General features: G+C 41.8%; 1 pseudogene; it reads left to right on the forward strand.

Moving 5' to 3' along the window:
- The first annotated feature begins 1,240 nt into the window (after positions 1–1,240).
- Positions 1,241–14,436, forward strand: LOC110291916 (alcohol dehydrogenase 6-like; annotated as a pseudogene).
- The last annotated feature ends 265 nt before the right edge of the window (positions 14,437–14,701 follow it).

Genomic DNA, 14,701 nt, shown 5'->3' on the forward strand with positions numbered 1-14,701 from the left:
ATATTGACTTTGCAGTACATGGAAGACATTCAAACAGCATATAAATACTTGTCTAAATCTTTGGGAGAAATCTGTCCCATAAATACAGTGCAAGTTTGTGCAAGTCGTCTACATAAACGTAGTGACTAAATGCATAAAAATAGAAGGCAGTTTATAAGATGGCGATGATGGGCTGATATCAGAACCCATAAGGCATACTTTGCCATCTGTTATGTCTCCAACACCATTCTCCAATGAGGAGCATCAGTGTTCACTTCCATCTGATGCTCTTCACTCTTCACTCCATAGCTCACTGCTTCACTCCAAGATCCCTCATACCTCGGATCACAAATGACCCTACACTGTAATATTACCAGGTCCAGCATGGCTGCAGAAGGGACAGTGTGACATGGTTCCTGCACCTGTGGCAGAGCCAGAAGGACATGGGTCTCCTCAGTGCTGGTGGTTGCTATAAGCACAAGGCTTGTTTGCATGATAATAATCATATTTTACTTCATGTTCCTCCTTTGGGGAATGTTCTCCCTGCCAAGGATAACGACTCCTTGATTATCAGAGACAGCATGATTCTGGAAAGTGAGAACGTGTCTCATGTTCTGCAGCAATAGCGTCTGTGACCTTCAGGACAGCCCTTAAGGGAAAGATCTCTGAAAATATGAGTTCAAGAATATACAAATTAGCATAAGATTATACTGTTCTATAGGATTCCTCAACTATGCAAAATATAAGGATCCAATATGAATTGTATTGAGGGGCTTCACTGACCTGAAAGGACAGAGGCAGCTGCACTAATGAGTCAGCTTAGTGAGAAGGATAGTAAGGAAGGAGACAGGATTTGGTCAATAGAGGTAAAAACCTGGTATCAGGAACAAAAGATGAAGGCTTAATGATGCCCCTGCTTTCTGGGATCACTTAATACTTTCTAATAATAAGCCTTGGAGTTGTTGAGATAAAGAAGAAAAAAATGCAAAGATTAAAAGAATATGTTAAGGGAGCTAAAAATTATAAAAACGAGCTTCAGTGCTGTTTGCATCAGCACAAACAAAAGCTAGCTAAATTGCAAGAAAAAAATTAGAAAAAGTATTATACTTAAAGCTAATTTTCTCACATAAAAATAGCCTCTGTGTCTAGACTTGGCAACCACAAGTGCTATGACTAGCAAACCGAAGAGGATGTTAAAAAAACAAAATGTTGTCTGGTTCATTTGCCTCAAATGTGCTCTGCATCTTTAAGGGTCATGGGTCAAGGTCATAAAATGATGGTTCATGGAATGATCAGAAGGGAAGCTGGGGTAAATAAACTGATGCACAATTTCTGAGGAAGTAGTTTATGAAAATAAAAGTCTGGGCTTTAGTCTGCCTGGGAGGTCACAGTGCTGTCAGCTTGCATCCATCAGTGACTGAGTCCTTCTTCCACCGCTCCCAAATACCCTTCCTCAGGATCCTCTAGCAAGATGAGGCTGACACATGCATGATGATATCACAACTATGGTAACTAGTGGTCTGTTTCATTCATAATAATGGCAAATGCATGGCTTCCAGCCAGGACTAGTGGCATGTGCCTATAAATGGCAGCCCAGGGATGTGGAGGCAGGAGGATCACAAGTTCAAGGGCAGACTGGCCTATATAACAAGACCATTTCAGAAGAGATAGAAAGCTATTCATCCCTTTATATGTATGCTGTCCTATAAATGTAAGTGACATTTGTCAGACTGGATTGAATATAGAAGCTGAAAGCGTAACAAAAAATTATAGTGGGGTGGAAGCCACTACCTTCAGCATATATTGAGACTTATTCTTTTTTTTTCTATTGTGTATAGATGAATTAAGTACATTCTAGTAATGATGAATGTAAAAGTCTTTCTAAACTCATTCAGTATCCCTCTCCCTCTTCATCTGCTATCCCAGGTGATCATATGCAAAGCTGCTGTGCTCTGGAAGCCTGGAACCCCACTGCCATTGAGGAGATAGACGTGACCCCACCAAAGCGAAGGAGGTTAGAATAAAGGTAAAAACAAATTCAACATTTCTACTTCAAAACAAAAGCCATTCGCTGTATATCCTTTCCAGAATTCCCTATTCAAAATTAAAACTACATATTTTTTTGCCTAGAAATGTTAGGGAGGATTAATCCATTTTTACACTGCTAAGTAGAACAAGAAAACTTAGTTCGATGTTTTGTTTTTAAATTTAGTTACATACTTGAAATTACTATGGAGCTTGGGAAATGCTAACTGCATCTCATCTCAAATTATGAGTTGATTGGCAGGGCGTGGCACTATCTCCAGATGATTCTAACTGGCTCCCAGCAAGCTAGAATGCAGTTCATCTGACTTGTGGCTCAAGGTCATTAGATTATTTTCATTACAGTGGTGGGGAGTGTATATTGTTTACTGGTGGACTACAGAGAGATAGCTATTTCTAAGTTCTCTTCCCTATATAATCCATACCCTCTTTTTCTGCATCTTCTGTGGTATCTATTCTCTACTGGGTGAGGGGAATGGCATTTAGCAATCCCCACAGACTACACCCCAACAACATCACAATTCTTACAAGCAGTTTTAGACTCAAAGACACCCAGCCATTATCTGACAAGCTACAGCCTGACTCTCTCACCTGTGCATTTGATCCAAAATACAGGTAGATTATGGAAAGCAGTGGAGAAGCTGCGTGGGGGCGGTGCTGGTAGCCATCGTTAGTCAGGTGATTATGATAGATAAATGTAGAAAACCTGCCTTCTGTAGATAACAGGACAAAGTCAGCTGGGGCCACTGAATCAGCAAAGAAGAATAAACACAGACCAGATTTGTTGGTGCATTTCTAAAACCATAAGGTTTCAGTGGCTGTCTGATCATCATGTCACAAGCACAACAGAGTTAGGACTTTCAATGAAGTGGAACTATTAACAAAACTCTAAGTGTCTTTGAGAAATAAACTAAATCTTTAGTTAAAATAGGGAGTTAAGGAAGAACACTGTGTTCCCTTACACAAATAACTATTATAGTTGTCGATGGTGAGAGCTGAGTAGGGGTGAGTGTGCTGGGAACCTTCAGAAAGCAGCAGGTCTGAAGCCTTCACAACATGCTAACCTCTGTCATCTGTGCTCTCCACACAGATTGTGGCCACAGGAATCTGTGGTACCGATATAAAAAGTGTGGACACAGAATACTTTTCTCAGTTTTGCCCCATCATTGTGGGCCATGAAGGTGTTGGGATAGTCGAGAGTGTGGGAGAAGATGTAAGCATGGTAAGAATGGGTAAGAAGCCTCTTCTCTCTGCCTCTCCCATGGTTCCTTTTGATTTCCTGGCTCTTGGGGTTACTTCAGGTTTTAGATTCACATTCATGGATTCAGAACTGGGGTCCACAGACAGAAGAGAACACCTGGCATTTGTCTTTCTCGGTTCCATTCAACGCTGAGTATATTTTCCAGCTCCATCCATTTATCTGTAAGTTTCACAAATTCATGTTCTTTGCAGCTGGAAATGGTACCGTTGTGTGAATGAATTGTGTTTCGTTATACTTTAGTCGCCTGAAGACCATCGAGGCAGCTTCTATCCTGTCTCTATTTTCAGTAAATCCAATGAATATGGTAGGCAAGTATATGTGGAGTCAAATATTGAGTCCTTTGAGCTTATGCTAAAGAACAGTTTAGCTGGATAATATAGTAGATAAACCTTAGGCTTTTTGAGAATTCCCCATGCTGATTTCCAAGATGGCCATGAATGCAGAGTGGATTCCAGGCTGCCTTGCCGCCAGCAGGAACTGAGGCCTCCCTTTCCCCACGTCTCACCAGCATCTGTTGGCAGTTGGTTTCTTGATCCTAAGCCATAACAACTGGGGCAAGATGAAATCTCAAAGTTGTTTTAACTTGAATTTCCCTCATTTCAAAGGGTGATGAACAACTTTTTATGGCCATTTTCTTGGTCATTTTTACTTCTTCTTTTGACTATTTAGGTCATTAGCTGTACTGGCTAGTTTTGTGTCAACTTGACACAGCTGGAGTTATCACAGAAAAAGGAGCTTCAGTTGAGGAAATGCCTCCATGAGATCCAGCTGTAAGGCATCTTCTCAATTAGTGATCAAGGGGGAAAGGCCCTTTGTGGGTGGGACCATCTCTGGGCTGGTAGTCTTGGGTTCTATAAGAGAGCAGGCTGAGCAAGCCAGGGGAAGCAAGCAAGCCAGTAAAGAACATCCCTCCATGGCCTCTGCATCAGCTCCTGCTTCCTGACCTGCTTGAGTTCCAGTCCTGACTTCCTTGGTGATGAACAGCAGTATGGAAGTGTAAGCTGAATAAACCCTTTCCTCCCCAACTTGATTCTTGGTCATGATGTTTGTGCAGGAATAGAAACCCTGACTAAGACAGTAGCCCATTTTTTTAAAAAGTGGATTGTTTTCTTGATTCTTTATTCTTTGAGATATTTGTCCACTCTGAATATTAATCTTCTATTAAATATACAGCTGCAAACATTCTCTCCCACTCTGGGCTTCTCTTTACTCAATTGACTGTCTTCTTTGTGTACAGAAGCCTTTTGGTTTTATGAGGCTGCTCTTGTCAGTTATTGGTCTTAGTTGCTGAGTGAATGCAGTCCTGTTCAGAAAGCTATCCTGTTCCTACACTCCTACAGCTCTCCTGTTGTCTTCTAGCAGCATTAGGGCTCACACTGAAGTCTTTGACCCATTTGGAGTTTCTCTTTCTCTTCTTCTTCCTCTTCCTCCTCCTCTTCCTCTTCTTTTGGTTTTTCTAGACAGGGTTTCTCTATATATCCCTGGCTGTCCTGGAACTCACTCTGTAGACCAGGCTGGCCTTGAGCTCAGATATCCACCTGCCTCTGCCTCCCAAGTGCTGGGATTAAAGGCATGCACCACCACTGCCCGGGTGCCGCCTCTTCCTCCTCCACTTCCTCCTCCTCTTCCTCCCCCTCCTCCTCCCCCTCCTCCTTATTCTTTTGAGGAGGAGGAGGAGGAAGAGCAATAGACATGGGTCTAATTTCATTCCTCATATATGGACGTCCAGTTTTCCCATCACTATATGTGAAAGCAGTTGTCTTCCCTCCAGTGTGGATTTTTTCCAACTATCAGATGGCTATAATTATTTGCACCTAAGGTTGGGTCTTCCATTCTAATCCACATGACCAAGAACATGTCTGGTTTTATGTCATCATTACAGTGCTGTCATATAAATTTGAATATGATGTGATACACAATGCAGGGTTGTTCTTTTTGTTCAGGAGTATGTAGGTGATCCTGAGTCCTCAATATGAATTTTAGGATTGGGTGGGGGGAACGAGGTCTATTTCCGTGAAGGATGTCATGGGAAGTTTCATAGGGATTACACTGAATCTGTAAATTTCTTTTATATGATGGTCATTTTCACAGTGATCAATCTGCCAACCCAAAGCATGAGAGTCTTTTCCTTTTTCTAATGTCCTCAATCTCTTTCTTCTCAGTTTTGAAGTTTTCATTGTAGAGGTCTTTGACTTCCTAGAACTAAAACAGAAGAGCCTAAATCCTAACACAGCTTACAATCTATTACAGATTTCGCTGCTTGGCAGAAACAGGCAACAGGCAGTCAACGAATTCACCCCAAGCAGACACTCTGATCTCCCCTCCTGATTCGGACATAGAAATACAATGAGTACTTAAAAAGAAAACCAAACCAAAAAAAACCCGCTTTCTTTCCACACTGGCGGAGGTACAACACAGAGCACACCTGTAGGCAATCAGGCCCCGATCCTGGCACTTATTCTGTGAGCAGGGCATCTGTACTACTTTAACTCTGGTCCCACAGTGGAAGTCAGGGCAGAGAGCAGCAGATGCAGTTTTTAAAGGCACATGACGAAACTGCTTGCCGTGGTATTCCAAACATGCCTTACAAAGTGGGCAGATCTGGGACCAGCTCCTAGAGATTCAGTCACGGCTGGATGTGGACACTGAAAATATCTGCCTGTGATCAGGCACAGTTAAAAGTGGAAATAACTCTCCATTATCACATGTTCTTGGTGCTTTGCTGTTGCCATCCTAAGAGACAAGACTCTTCTGCTATTTCATCCTAACCGACCACTTTGCCTTTCTAGGTGATGAAGTTATCGTGTTATGTGTACCACAGTGTAGAGAATGTGGTGCTTGCCTGAACTCCAAGAACAGCATTTGTACAGAAGTTAGGTAGCTCTTTATTACTATTCTTTTAAAAGCCTAATTCAGTTCCACTTGAAGAGATTGAAGCTTTTTAATAAAAAGTACAATTTGTTTCCTTTCATCTATCAAAGTCTGGTAGAAACACATCTGACATCTGAAGGCACCAGCAGAATTACCTGCAATGGAAAGTTAGTGCAGCAATATTGTGCTATAGGCTGAATACACAGTCGTAAAGGAAATCTCAGTTGCCAAGGTTGACGAAGGTGCTTCCCTGGAGAAGGCGTGCATAATTAGCTGTGGGTTTGCTACTGGATATGGAGCTGCAATCAACTCTGCCAAGGTGAAGAGCATTTACATCCATTTAAAAATAGAATTAATGTGAAAAGAAGGTGAAACACCTCTCACTTCAGAGTACCGCCTGGTCATACCACCTGATGAAGCATAAACTTACCACTAGGCACTGTTAAATTTATTGAATTATTTGATTGCCTGCACAGGCTCTCCATGCTATTCAGGAGTACAGGTATAATTGTGTATAATTGTGTATAATATAACACAATTATAACACAACTGTATCTTTCCATACTCCAGTTCATTTCATTCAATGAGCAGTGGTGAAGCTTTTCTCTGTTCATCTGAAAAAAAAAAAAAAAAACCCTCATCAAGCTTACATTGAGTAGCTAGTAGATATTAATGAGAAGTAAATCTGGGGGTGGTGCTGAATGTGTACATCAAGGACAGAATACATGCCTGGTGTGCACAAGGTCCTAGATTCAATCTATGTATAGCAATAAATACAAGAACTAGCAGAGCGGTGACTGCTATTTCACCAGGGAACCCTACTCTGATTGAATGGGTTACAGTTAAATTCCTCCTCCTCCTGAAATATTACTCTAACTTCCCCAGCTCAATTCTTTCGGGGCCATTGATATTTAAGCTTCTGTGTTGTCCACTGTCCTTTAGTCTCAATGCTACCCACAGAGATTGGGATGTGTCTTAGTCAGCTGTGTGTCGATGTGAGAAGATACCCACAACAATTACATTTTGAGGAAGGAAGGTTTATCTTATTCACAACCTCAGACATGTGGTCCACGCTGGTGTTTGGCTCTGAGGTGTTGGGGTTTCAGGGGGCAGTAAGTCATGGCAGGGAATACAGAGTGGGACAAAACTGATCATCTCAGGTATCCAGGAACAGGATGAAAGACTATGCATAAGATACAAAAAGAAAGGAGAGCTGGAGCCCTAGAATCCCTGTAGGGCATGCACCCCGATGTTTTCTTTCCACCAGGCTCCTTCAGCAGGTTCTGCTACTTACAATGGCAAGGGCTGGGGAGTAAGACTTTATCACATGTGTCTTTTAGGGCATGTTCAAACTGCAAACTCTAACAGGTGGGAAAGGTTCGGTTTAAACTGGTGCCAAACTGCATGCTGCTCAATGAAAAGAAGGAAGGAAAGAAGGAAGAAAGGAAAGAAGGGAAGGAGGAAGGAGGGAAGGAAGAAGGAAGGAGAGAGAGAGAGAGAAAGAAAAAGAGAGGAACAAAGAAACAAGAATTGACTGCAAGCATTGACTCTGTGATTTGGAGTTCCCAGATACCCAGAAGAAAAGAGAAAGAGTTTCAAGAAGGTGGAGGTGTGTGAAAGAACTCAAAACTCTCTACAACTAAGAAATAATCTGCCCCAATAAAGGATCCAGGAAGCTTTCATTGTAGGACTTCCACTCCTGCTAGTTCCTCCCTGAGATTTGAAGCTCTCTCCTTTTAGGGAGGTTTTTGTTACTGTGCTAAAAGTATCACACACCCAGAAATAGCCTAAGAACTAAAATTCTCTTGATGTATTTTACTTGAAAATGTTCTTTCCTTCTGTCTCATGAAAAGCCGCTGTCTTGGCCTCCATAAATTGGTAAGGACTCCCAGGACTGGGAACAGGGCACAGGCAGAGGCTGCCTTACTTGGCATGAGGCTTGGCTTCACTCTCTACCACAGGGGGGAAGTTCCTTTTGCTTTGAGTTTCTGCCTTTGTGCCTAGGTGACCCCAAGCTCCACCTGTTTGGCCTCGGAGGTGTCGGTCTGTCTGTCATCATTGGCTGTAAAGCAGCAGGAGCAGCCATGATCATTGCTGTGGACATCAATAAGGACAAGTTTGCCAAGGCCAGGGCAGTGGGTGTCACTTACTTCGTAGACCCACAGGACTTGGAGAAACCCATTGAGGAATTCTTGCTTGATATGCTGAATGGTGGCCCAGACTTCTGCTTTGAGGTCACTGGAAACACAGAAACAGTGGTATGTGATCATTGGAAGTGAAAATTACCAGTATATTACACCAGTTGATGCTTAGTATTTTAATGTAATGAGCATCCTACATTTCATTCCACATTTCTCTAATTTCCTTGTGGGCCACCACATGCCCATCAGGACATGGCCACCAGAGCCCTGTCAATTCGCTGTCCCACTCAAACGACAAATCTGCTCTTGAGATAAATTTTTCCTTCTCTGTTCCTGCACATGGCTCCTTCAATTAACCATAAAGAATTCCCACTCAGAGACTGACTGTATGACAACAAGTAGCCTGAGATGACTGTCATTTTCAAGGCAGATAACTTAGATGAGATCAGGTTCCACCAAATTGTCTTAGAAAACAGTGAGCTTAATTTCATTAAAATCTTTCGTGTTAGATGTGAGCTTCTGAGACAAGAAAAGTGTATCCTCATCTTGATTTAATGGGTCATTGCCAAGAAACTGGAGGAAACCAGTAGGGATTTTTCTGCCTGAACATGGTTCCTACAAGGAGATAAAAGGAAAAGGTAGTCACCTCAGACTCTGAGGAGAGCTTGCCTTTGGTCTCTGATGCATTTTTGTTGCATGGAAGTTACCTGGAAAGCAAAGAGGAGTCCAGAGTCCTTTCTAACCTTGGTCTTTATTCCAGCATTGAAAATTTCTTACAGTTCACTGTAGATAATCCTCTCACGTGAGGAAATACACAGCAAAGCCTTTATCCCAGTCTTGTTCTGAGAAATAGCCTTGGAAATCACTAATGGGAAAATGGCGGGTGGTCATTTTGTTAGCATGTCAGCTCATACAAACATCCAAATGTCCCCTTTGATATGTAGGAGAAAAACATCAACTCAAACGAACCACCCACGTAACTATCAATCTTTATAAAAATAATCATAAATTTTACCACAACTGTAACAGTCTTCCTCTTTATTCCATTTGTTGAATCCTACAATGCCTAGTGCTACGCTAGGCAGAAACAATGTCTTAGCTACGTTATAGAACATCTTCATAATATTGATAATGTTATCAAAAATGAAATAGAAAACCAGAAAGAAGCTCATAGGCCACTAAGCAGTCAGACTGGGTAATGCTCGGGTCTGACTCCGACCTAGATGGTTTATCCCTTTTCTGTCTTGCATTGCAACTGCCCTGGGCTCCTGTCACAAGGACCATGGGGTCTGTGTGATTATTGGATCAATAGGATCTTGGAGTCCAATCAACATCAGTGGCCAGTTATTCTCAGGATGTACTCTGAAGGCATCTGTTTTGGGAGGTATGTTTGGAAGAAACAGCAAATGATGGAGATGAGGAGACAGAAGGAGGAAATAAGAAAAATGGGTCAGGAGAACCTAAGACAAGACATTGGCCAATTCTAGATTACAGTGTTTGTTTCAACTTTTTTTTTTTTTTTTTTTTTTTTTTTTTTGTGGTTTTTCAGTTTTTCGAGACTCCAGGACTCAGGGTTTCTCTGTAGTCCTGTCTGTCCTGGAATTCACCCTGTAGACCAGGCTGGCCTCCAACACAGAAATCCGCCTGCCTCTGCCTCCCAAGTGCTGAGATTAATGACGTGCGCTGCCACTGCTTGGCTTGTTTCAACTTTTTAAAACCCACAATAAGGGAGTGGATATTATCTATGTCCTCTATCTTTTTCTCCATGCATTTTATCTCATGCAAGGAGAGAATTTTTTTTTTTTTTTTTTTTTTTTTTTTTGGCTTTTCGAGACAGGGTTTCTCTGTGTAGCCCTGGCTGTCCTGGAACTCACTTTGTGGACCAGGCTGGCCTCGAACTCAGAGATCCACCAGCCTCTGCCTCCCGAGTGCTGGGATTAAAGGCATGCGCCACCATGCCCGGCCGAGAAAAATATTTTTAATTGACTTGTAAAACAAACAAGCAACAAAATACTGCTTAGTTAGTAGTCCTTAACCTTCTTAATGCCTTAATATAGTTCCTTATGTTGTGGTGACTCCAACTATAAAACTATTTTTGTTGCTATTTTCTAACTGTAATTTTGCTACTGTTATGAATTATATGTAAATTTTTTAGACATAGAGGTTTGCCAAAAGGGTCATGATCCACAGGTTACAAACCACTGGTAGGTGCTTGGAATGTAACTTGGTGACAGAATACTACAGCCCAAATTCAAAATGACCCAAACTTTAACAGTATCAAAATGAACAGGTATACCCCAGTTTGGTTATATCAATGCCCACTGGGGTTCCTTCAGGTAGATGATCAACTATTACTAGTTATTGTCAAGCACTATAATCTTATCCAGACAAGTGAGTTGTCATCACACCAACTCAATGGTCTTAAAAAAACGTTAGATTCGTAATTGTCAAGAAATATTTCCAAAGGGAAAGGTACTTTAATAGCAAGCAAATGCAAATTCTCTTATCCATAGAAATACATCTTTTCATGGAATCCTTGTCTTGCCATTATTTAAAGCATAGAACTTTAGAAGATTTTAATTTTTTGTTTATTTTTATTTTTTTTAAGATTTATTTATTTAATGCATGTGAGTTCACTGTCACTGTCTTCAGACACACCAGAAGAGGGCATCGGATCCCATTACAGATGGTTGTGAACCACCATGTAGTTGCTGGGAGTTAAACTCAGGACCTCTGGAAGAACAGCCAGTGCTCTTAACCACTGAGCCATCTCTCCAGCCCTAGAAGATTTTTATTTATTTACTTTTTTCTTTTGGTTCTTGAGACAAGATTTCTCTGAATAGCTCTAGCTGTCCTAAAACTCACTCCGTAAACCAGGCTGCCCTTGAACTCAGATCCATCTGCCTCTGCCTCCCATATATTTTTTTTTATTCCAATCCTAGGTTGCATTCAATAGTCCTTTCACTCTACACAAGTACAAACACAACCTTATCTAAAATGCTACAAAGTTATAAAACTCAAAACAAATTTTATAGTACTGACTGTACAATAAAAGCAAAAAGGGGCAATGTACACACTGCCAAGGTTAACCTGCAACATCACCATGACTGGCAGGTGACAATGGGGGGTGGGGTAGGTTTCATGAGGACCCTGTAGAACTGGCTCACAAATTCTAGAAAGTACCAGAGACACGGGGACAGAAAGGTAACCATTTGTGAATCCTTCAAAGGTTTTAGCCCTCTAAGTTAAAGAGTACTCAGCAGGGCATTGCCTCCCATATTTAAAAAGTAGAAAAGAAATGAAATTATGCACTCCTGCCTAGGCTTCTCAGCTTCTCAGCAAGAAACCTGATTGTTTTTAGTGCTCATTTATTATAATGTATGTGGATGTTTTGCCTACATGTCACCACTTGAGTGCCTAGATACACAGAGGACAGAAAAGGACATCCAGTCCTCTGAACTGGAGTCATAGTTATAAGCTATGTTATGAGTGCTGGAAATCTCCCTCTGGAAGAGCAGCAGTGCTCTTGACTGCTGAGCCATTGCTCCACACCACAATGTGATTTTTAAGAAGACTCTAGATAATGCGAGTCTTGAACAAAAACATGAAATTAAGAGATTGCTGAACCCTGGGAGCTGCGCTGGCCAAGCTATTGGTGGCAATGGATTGTCAGACGTTAGGAGACTTACCCAGTTCATTTATACCATGAGCAAAGGGCAAGGCCTGTAAAGGAGGAAAGTCCTGAGTCAGCTGAACATTGAAACTCCAGTTCCTCTATGTGGACCACTGGGTACACACCACAGCTGTAGCCTTATGCTGTGCCCATATGGGATGCATATTCAAAATGCATGTGTCTAACTTAGCTTTGTAAAAACAGATCATGTTATCTTAACCCTCATAAACCAACAAATTATTCACTTAATATTCATTCAATGATCATAAATGAAGCTAATTCCTCATATACATATAATTCCTCTGGTTTTACAGTTTCTAGTGACGGTTATTATTTATGTTGGGCAGATGGATCCCCTGACTTCCTACAGTGAAGAACTTCCTCTACTTAAAATCCAATCAGTGCCCTTGCTGAGAAACTACATGGCTTTACTTTGTTTTTTGAGAAGCACTGCCTAATTTTGCCTATAAACCTTGGACCTTCCTTCTCTATTCACTTTACCTCATTTTAGTGTGCAGGTGGGAGGGTGGGAAAATCCATGCCTCCATGCATACATGGAGGTCAAAGGATAATTCTATGGAGAAATTCCCACAAAATTCTCTTCCACTCCACTCAGACGTAGAAAACTCCATTCTACCTTTAAAGGCTTCCAGGAATCCAATCAGTTCTCCAGGCTTCTGCCCACAAGTATTTTGCCCACTGAGCCATCTCCCCAGCCCAGCCTTTCTTAATGTCCTTCCATTGAAATAAGAAATAACCAAAAAGTATTTTTTACATGCATACAAAAATGCTTCATTATATCACCAGTGAAGAAGAGAAAAGAAAAGCCAGCGAGACCCATAGGCTACAACAGATACCACGAGTTAGAATTTGTAGCTATATAGAAAAGTTAACTGTTGGAAGAGTTTGGGACCGTTTTGAGACTAGGTAGGAACGCTAGAGAACCTGACGTTAATTGGAACGAAGAAAAGTAAGCACGAGGGTTGCAAAGACGGCTCAGCAGTTCCAAGCATGTGTGTTTTACAAAGGACCTGAGTTCCTAAATCCCACATGATCAGAAGATCCAATGTCTCTGGCCTCCTAGGGCACCTGCACACACATACACTTGAACACACGCACATACATACACATAATTTAAAATATTAATAAAAATGAACCTTTTCTCTTTTACAGGATAAGCCGTGTCATTGAGCACATCTTTATTTTTTAATTATTTATTTTTGTATGTGTGGATGTTTTGCCTACATAATTGTCTGTACCACATATACGCGTTGTGCCCATGGAGGCCCGAAGAGGGTGTCAAATCCCCTGGAAACATAGTTATAGACAGCTGTATGCTGCTGTCATGTGGGTATAAGAAATGGTACCCAGGTCCTCTAGAAGAGCATCCAGTGCTCTAACTTCTGAGCTGACTTCCATGCCTTACCTATTTTTCTCTTTAAAGATAATCAGGCAGCTGCCAAATCCTCTCACATTAGCCAAGGTACTTGGCATAGTGCGAAATACATACACGTTTTGAAATTCAGAAGGGTAGAGAATAGACATCGTGAGGCTTGTGCTGCTTTCGTTGGCTGCCATCTTTACTCTCGGAGGATGCCTCTGAATAATTTCTACACATTCATTTTCTGCTTCTCTGGAATTGCTGCCATCACAGTCTTCTCTTCCCCTAGATTATTTGGACCGTTCATGAAGCTGCATATCGAAACACACAGAGATGTGTCTGCACACAAATACGCACACATACACACATATGCACACACACACATGCATGCACATGCACAGAAAGAGAGAGCCCTTTCTATGCTTTTAGAGAATGTAGTGCTAGGATAGAACCTAGAACCCCGGGCACATAGCCCCATGTTCTCCCAGCTGAACTACTCTCCCAGCCCCCATTTCTACCCTTTCAATTCATCCCAAGACTGTGGCCTTCATTATACAGTTGAATTGGATGATCTGCAGAGATTAGATCCAAGGTGGGAACACCACAGATGAGACTTAGTTTCTATTGGCTTTGTATTAGTTCCTCTGTGTCAGACATCAGCGGCCCCCTAGAGGAGCACAAGCCTGTGTGTTGGCTGTGTGGTGGGAACAGTGCCTGTCCTGACTTGGGCAAGTGGACGGACAAGGCAGAAAACATCTCCAGCACTTTAACGTGGCCTTTCTTTCCTCCCATCATCCTTCCTTTTGTTTTTATCATTTGAGAATTTCATGCATGTGTATATGGTATTATCAATCCACACCCCATTCCTAACATGGCCTTTCTTTTATATTGAAACCTCATGAGTGGAATGCTTCATAAGTCTGTGTTATTTTATGTATTTCCAGGCTAGAAACCCAAAGAGGAAATCCCTAAGCTGGTTTCTGACTACATGGCACAGAAGTTTAACCTAGATCCTCCGGTGACCCACACCCTGACTCTCAGTGAGGTCAATGAGGCAGTTCAGCTAATGAAAAGCGGGCAATGGTAATCACTTGTCACTCTGTCTGTGTCTGGATGTGGTGACAGGGGGTTGTCACTGCTACAGTACTGCACAGACAAAGATCTCCCCTTGCCCTCTGAATTTTGCTTTATTGCTGGGAGTGTTAAGGTAGTAGATAGCGTTCACATTATTTCCTCATACAAGATGGAGCTAAAGATGCCATCCCATAAAGTTAGGCTCTAAGTTTAGGAACACAAGTTACAGAGCTGGAGAAAAGATTCTGCAGGTGAAAGCACTTGCTGCACCGATGAAC

The sequence above is a fragment of the Mus caroli genome, unplaced genomic scaffold (genome assembly GCF_978045245.1).
Source record: "Mus caroli unplaced genomic scaffold, Mus_caroli_1 scaffold_3, whole genome shotgun sequence".
Classification (NCBI taxonomy): Eukaryota; Metazoa; Chordata; class Mammalia; order Rodentia; family Muridae; genus Mus; species Mus caroli.